The 7,292-nt window shown below is 46.4% G+C and overlaps 1 protein-coding gene across 3 annotated transcripts in view; it reads right to left on the minus strand.

The window, feature by feature from the left end:
• The window catches only part of AKR1E2 (aldo-keto reductase family 1, member E2), a 32,278-nt gene extending 25,045 nt beyond the window's left edge, over positions 1-7,233 (minus strand). For 2 of the 3 annotated variants that reach the window (XM_015560299.1, XM_015560300.1), the window contains exon 1: positions 6,813-7,233. The gene's annotated coding sequence lies outside the window, so the exon portion shown is untranslated. The remainder of the gene's footprint in view (positions 1-6,812) is intronic. The other variant, XM_015560301.1, reaches the window with a different exon arrangement.
• Between the last annotated feature and the right edge of the window lie 59 nt (positions 7,234-7,292).

The raw sequence follows: 7,292 nt of genomic DNA on the forward strand, positions 1-7,292 counted from the left end.
GGAGCCAACATCCCTGTTATCCCCAGGTCATCCAAGCATAGGTCAACTCCCAGCAGCCCCTCTCTGTCTTCCGCTTCCACCTCCCTGTGCCCACTTTGTCAGCCTGGATGTGAACAGCAACATGTACAAGAGCATTCTGGTGAGCTGGGCAGGTGCGGCGTCCCCTCAGTTCCCTCACTCAGACCTGAGTATATACCCTCCTGAATGGCTATTTTGAAAAGAAACAAGCTCTGGGATTTCTAGGCATCGTGGCATCCCTGGGAGGAGGCAGATGGCCACCTGAGTCCCCCACTGTACACAGGCTCATCCCGGCCTAGTCAGGTCCCAAACCAATTGTAGGGTTAGGACCAGGGCCAGATACAGAGCTAGAACCACCATAAGGCTTGAGGAAGGGCCAGTTACAGGACTAGCTCTAGTGTCAGTTACAAAGTTAGAGCCTGTGCCAGGACCACCTCCTGCACTAGCTTCACAGCCATCTCCAGCACCAGCTCTTGAACTAGAAACAGCTCCAGTGTCAGCTCAGCACCACCACCAGGAGGAGAACCAACCAACTCCAGCAAGAGCTCTAACACCAGCTCCAGAGTTAGAGGCCACTGGGGCCTCCTGTGCCAAATCCAGCAACAGTTGCATCACCACTTCTAGAGCTAGAACCTGCTCCAGATTCCAGAATTAGAGCAGTCCCAGGCTGGAACGGGAGCAGCACCTGTTTCAGAGGAAGAGTCAGGTTCAGAACTAGATATGCTGTCTGGAAGGGCCAGACTGGCTACTTGTCAAAGTCACTGCTCAGGAGAGGTCTATACCCAGAGAAGTCCAAGAGAGGGGACCACCCCACCCCTGGATATCAGGAGGGTGCTCGTCCATGTTGCTGCTGCATTCTCTGAGCTGACAGGGATGAAGCAGTGCCGCCCACCTGCTGGATGTGCATCAACTGCAAGGAGCTGTGGTTGCAGACCACGGAGGCACCAGGCTTGTGGCTGTGTGGCAGTCAAGGGCACAGCGGAAGCTGACGAGACGCTGCTGGAGGTTGAACCAATGCTGTAGATTTGGAAGGACTAAGTGGAGGCTGACTCCCAGAACAGTGGGGGATGGTAAGGTCAGGAGAAGTTCCAGACTCTGCAGGGGACCCCATGCCAGGGTGCAGCTTCCGGAAATTCTAGAAACTGGGACTTCTTGACTTTTTCATGGGTGCAGATTGGGGAACACGGGGCTCAGAAGGGAGGTGCTGTGGCAGTGCTGACAGGGAGAAGGGGAAGGCACTCACCTTCTTTTCTTGGCCATCAGAGAACGCTAGGGAAAAGCTCATGGTGATCTCCTTCAGTTCAGAGCTGGAGGAGCCAGCTGAGTGCTCACTGAGCACACCAGCAAGTGCCCTTTGTGAGGGAGAACTGTATCTGTTATGGTCACAGGACTTGGAGTGGGAGTTGTCACCGGTCCTGCGTTCTCCTTTGGGGCCCTTGTGTCTGACTGCACAGCTAGCCCTACTGGGAAAGTGGGTGTCCCAGGGTGCCCTTGGGCACAGGTGTCAATGACCACACCCAAGAAGACACAAGGGAAATTCACAGAGGACAATGATAGGTGGTGGGGAGGGGCCCATGCCAGCATTCCTTAGCAAAAGTAATTTGTCTTTTAGATCCCAGAGAGTAGAAGATACCCAAGGCTCTGAGTGTCTCTGGGAGAGGTCAATTCAGCTGTTGACCAGTTGGGAGGCAGACGACTACCACAGCCCTCCACTGTACACGAGGACACTGAGGCAGGTCTCTTCTCTTCTCTGGAGAGCTCTTGGGGATCTATGCTTTGGTGAGGGTAGGTAACATGCTACACTCAGCTCTCTCCAGTTCTAGTATGCCGATAGACTACCTGGATTATTTCTTACAACCTCCCCCCCACCCCCCAAGGACTCCTTGCCTACATTCAGAGCCCTGTGTGGCTTGGTTCTTTCACCCTCCCAGTGTGCACTCCTTGCCCCTATTCCAGCCTCCCCTAGAGCTTTCTCACCTGGGGACTCTGCAAGCCCTGGCCTGCCTCACAACTCCCCACCTGCAGTGCTCCCCATCTATGATGGATTCACCTCCAGGCTGGGCTCAGGGGCCACCTCCTTGGGCTTCTGTTAACAGCACAGCCTTTGGGGTCACATTGACCTGGGGTGGTGTTACAGCCCTGGGACAAGCAAGCTCATATCCTGACTTTGCAGAGCCTCAGTTCAGCTGGCCTTGGTCACTTACAGCTGGGGGACCTTGAGCTCTGGTACCCACTGCTCATCTCCAAAATGGGGTGGACTCACCGATCACATGGGGTCCTCTAATAGCAATAATCACTCTAAATACTTACTCTGCTCTCATTGTGGGGCCACCTCCTCCCAGGAGTCCCACCTTCCCCATTACACCAGCCAGGGACAGGCAGGAACTCATGCCCTGGGCTTCTGCCAGAGAAAACAGGGAGGGGCATAAAGGAAGAAGGGGAAGGCAGCCTAAATTTCTCCCTGCCTGGAGTGTCCACTGCCTCCTCTAAGACTCCTGTCCTAGCCATGCACAGAGCTGGCCCCTCATGTAGTGTCTGGGGATAAGGACAGTGGGACAGGGGCTGTTCCACAACGCTCATGTCCCCAGGTCTCTGGCCCAACTGGCTGGAGTAGGGTAAGGCAATGGTTCCAGAGGTTGTGGGGTCTCAGAGCAATGGCTGCTGAGGTCCAGTGGTACTGGCCGGGCTGGGAACCATTGGTACATTGTGCATGCCATGAGGTGGCATCTCATGCACACACTGTCCAAGCCCTTGTGTGTGCCCCTCCATGGACATGAGGCTGGTTGCTCTGCTGGAGTCCACATGTGGAGGGAAGCCATGCGCCCCTGAGTGTGCCCTGCCACCCTCATCCAGGGGCCGGATCCACTTTGAGCTGGGCTCACGCGGTTCCCTGTCCAATCCTCATGAGATAATCATGAAACTGAGGCCAGGAAAGGTAGAAATTGGTTCAGAGCGAGGTGGGCATCCATATGGGAAGAGGATACCTAAGATCCTGGGGCCCCCTGCCCACTTTTCCCATGTGGGGCCGATTCTTCTGGCTATTCCCACACAAGGGCATGTGCACACACACACCCCCCATTCTAACTATCCATCTATATGCTTAGTATGCTTAGTAATATATAGTGTAGTACTTCAAGGTTGGGAACCACATGTAGCTTTCAATTTGGTTCTTCTACTGCCCTCTAATGGTCATTTCTTAAAATGCAGACAAAGCTGTTTCCCACATTTGAAACTATTAATGCAACCCAGGTATGTGAATTCTGCTTCAAATTTTGGATTTTTGGAGATGAGAAACTTAGCAGAGTTACCTATGGAATTGAGCAATGAGGTAGAAGACATAAAAACATTTTGAATATTGTGAGGCTATTTTTACAATATACAAATAATTTTTTGAATTTCCAAAAATAGTTCATAAATTGAAGCAATGTGAAAATAGTTTTATATTTCTGTGAGAAGTTAAAAATGTAGGGCTAATGTGTTTTTATAGACATCATTTTTAAAAATAATTATTTTATTGGTTATTTAGATGGATACAGAGAAAATTGGCAAATTGTAAACGAATACCTATATTTAGAATGTGCTTCACTTAAGCTTGGGAAATATTTAGTGACTGTAGAGATGAATTTATTTATTTAGGAGATACAATTGAGGAAAAATAATTGTATGATTAAAAATAGTTATTTATTAGTTGAAAATAATCCTTCTAATATATAGTGTAGTACTTCAAGCTTGGCAACCACACGTGGATTTTAGTTTAGTTCTCCTGCCCTCTAATGGCCATTTCTCAAAATGCAAACAAAGATGTATTTTAAGGGGAAACGTTTGAAACTATTAATACAACCCAGGTGAGTGAGTACCACTTCAAATTTTGGAGATTTGAGGAACCTGAGAAATTTCCTCCATCAGTTTCCTCATTTTAACTTTGCAAAATAAACACTATATCTCAAGTACATACTCTCTTGAGATTACAGACGTAAAACTGAGTTTTGGCATCTCTTGACCATTTGACTAGTAAATTATCCAAAGCTACAGTAATTTCCTGTAAAATTTTTACACAATATAATCTTAGACTTTATAACTACTGCACAAAGGGTGATTGCAAATAAACAAATAAATGAAACACTTTTAAATGTACTGCTTCCCTACTACTAAGTCCTTTGTATACTGTATTTTTTTCCTCTCATAACCACCGCATACACATTGTGAAGTATATACAGTTTTATTCAGATTTCATGAAGAAATAAAGTAATACTAAGGGAGACTAGTAAAACTTAGGAAGTGGTACACCCTGGCTTGAAACACTGAGTTTGGTGCCTTAACTTTTCTACTTTTAAAAATATATCTATTTAATTAAGTTTGAATTGATTTTGAGCTATTTAACCAGGATAATTTGGTACTGTACCTCAATGTTTTAACATATTACTTTAAGCAGCATTTATGTATCACATTTTTTCATGTTAATGTATACCAGTCTCAAAGACAGGTTCTTCTCCAAATTTTAAGAACCAGGCCCCATTTTAGAGAAGGTGAGTTTTAAGAAATCTAAACAAGTTTTTTTCATTTTTCAACTGAAGAATTTAAATACAGGAACTAGAGCTTCGTGTCCTCTTTATGATAGACAGCAAACAGATGCTTGTGGGCCAAGAAAAAGTTAACTCTGGAGAAGTTACATTGTACAGAATTGAGGATGATTTCAGATAAAAAGGATTATTGGCTTCAAAAAGATTTTTCAGACTACACTTTTAGAGTCCTTTCTCTAAAATAGCTTCATTAAAAAAATCCCTTTGGCATTTCTCTAATAGCCAGTTCCAAATCAGATTATTCCTGGGTTAAACGATTAGTTGTCTACGGACAGGTCACTCTGGTTAATTCTAGCCAGTAATGACTTTTCATCCCTTGGATTTCTATGACATTTTGTTTAAGCTGCTTACACAGTACTAACTTCATACATAAGAACAATGGGGCAACCCCTAAGAACAAAAGAGAAAGAATCACCCCATAAGAGTTAAGCACAAAAAACTCATACATAAGCAGCAAGGTTAGCTGCTTGTAAAATAATCAGAGATATATCTGGAAATGGGTGACTCTTCACAGGTTCAAATTGACTGAAGTCTCAGGGAGGCAGATCAGAAACTCAGCCACAAATAGGAAAGCTCAAATCTAAAGCCAGTTTTACTTTCTCCCGTGTGAAGAGATTTTTAAAATATTCATGAAACCGTTTTTATGTTAATTTAATAACAGCTATGTGAAATAATTAAAACCCAACTGTTCTGAATATTAATTCAAGCAATTCTCACCCTCACCCCCAGGAGATGGGTATTCTAGTTAATCACACGTTCATGATGAATAAACTGAAACACAGACAAGTTCAGTAACTCTCAGGATTCCACGTGATGGAGCAGGAGTCTTTCCTAGATTCTAGGGTCAGCACACATAAACACCCCACTCTACACTGCTTCAGTTAAGATGGTGTACCTTTGTGATGGTTATTTTTATGTGTCAACGTAGCTAGTCCGGATATTTGGTCAAACATTATTTTGGGTGTTTCTGGATGAGATTAACATATTAACTGGTAAAGTACAGCAGATTGCCCTCTCTAATGTGGACAGGTATCAGCCAACCACTTGAAGGCCTGAATACAACAAATTAGCTGACTTTCCTGAGTAAGAAGATATTCCTTCTGCCTGATGGCTTTTGAAGGGGGACATTGGTCTTTTTCTGACCTGGACTCAGCCCAGAATTTACACCATTAGCTCTTTTGGTTCTCAGACTTTTGGACTCAAACTGACACCATTGGCTCTCTTAAATCTCCATCTTGAGTGTTAATATTGGGGCTTCGCAGCCTCCATAATTGTGGGAGCCAATTTCTTATAATTAACACACACACACACACACACACACACACACACACAGAACCTAGACTAGTACAGATGTTTGCCTTGAGAATGGGGCGATTACACGTGACACCCTCATGTGCTGTAAGCTCTCCAGAATGGGGACATGTATGTTATCTTCCCACTATATATCCAGCACCTGTTCTAATTCCAGCTGCAGCACACTCCCCAGGTTAAGCATGTTTACTGGGGAGAAGTGTCCAGATAGCAAGGATCTGCCTTTATTCTTTTCACACAGCACTGTCAGGGAAAGAAGGGGTCGGATCCGGGGAAGAGGAAGTATTCTTTCATTCATGTATCAGGCACTCAGTGTGTACACAGTATACAGTATGAAACAGATCTTGTGCTAGGTGGAAGGACACAGATAAAATACACAATCCCTGCTCTCGTGGATCTCTCACTTCTTAGTAAAATCGATATGGATAAAAACCAATTCATATTGAGCGGATACGGACCTAATAAGTGGAGCTTCAAAAGACATGAATCCAAAGCTGACAGAGCTAACTTGAAGGAGAAATAGCACCATAATCATCATTTCAATATGCTGCGATTTCAATATGCTGAGCAGTAACTGATCATAACAAGTAGACGGCAAATCAGTAAGGACAGAGAACACCTGAACAACTTCCTCCACCAACGGGGCAATACGGGCATGGACCGAGCGCTGAACCCACACAAAGCTGCACATTCTTCTCAGGAGCACCAGGACCACTCGCCGAGACAGACCGTGTACTGGGCCATGGAATGAGTTTTGGATATGCTTAAAACGACTGGAACCCACCAGTATTTGCATCCTCCCTGGCCACAAACCCTCCTCTCTGGGTGCAGGTGGTGAGAGCTCGGAGGGGACAGGGTTGCATTCCGCGGCGACAGGCAGGAACTGCCTGCAATTACACGGACCTGAGCGCAACAATGTGAGACAGCGCGACGGCGGGCAAGATTGTGAGATACGCGGCAGCGGAACGCAGACAGGTCTCGACCCCTAGTGGTGACGTCAGAGGGGAGGCGTGTCAGCCGGGAGGCGTCCCCCGGTTTCTGGCTGGGGTAACTGGGTGATGATTCGGATCCACAATAATTTAAACAAAGCACAGGCCCCGAAACCAGAAGTATCGCTCTCACTCATCTGCCCTCTCAAGCCCCGCCCGGTTACCAAACGTTTTGGAGAGGAATCCACAGACACAAGCGGCCGTAGAGCGCGCCCCGGCGTTCGGAGGAAAGGAAGTAGATTTTACGGCGAGCCGTAAAGTAGGGTCTACGGTGAGGTGTAAAGCACGTTCCCTTCCGGTTCACGACAGCAGTCCCGACCGTCTCAGCCGGCCTTCCTCCGGTAAGCGCCTCTGTCGACCCTCGCGAATTCCGTTCTTTGCTCTCTCGGGCCTT

Source organism: Myotis davidii, unplaced genomic scaffold (assembly GCF_000327345.1).
Source record: "Myotis davidii unplaced genomic scaffold, ASM32734v1 scaffold194, whole genome shotgun sequence".
Taxonomy (NCBI): Eukaryota; Metazoa; Chordata; class Mammalia; order Chiroptera; family Vespertilionidae; genus Myotis; species Myotis davidii.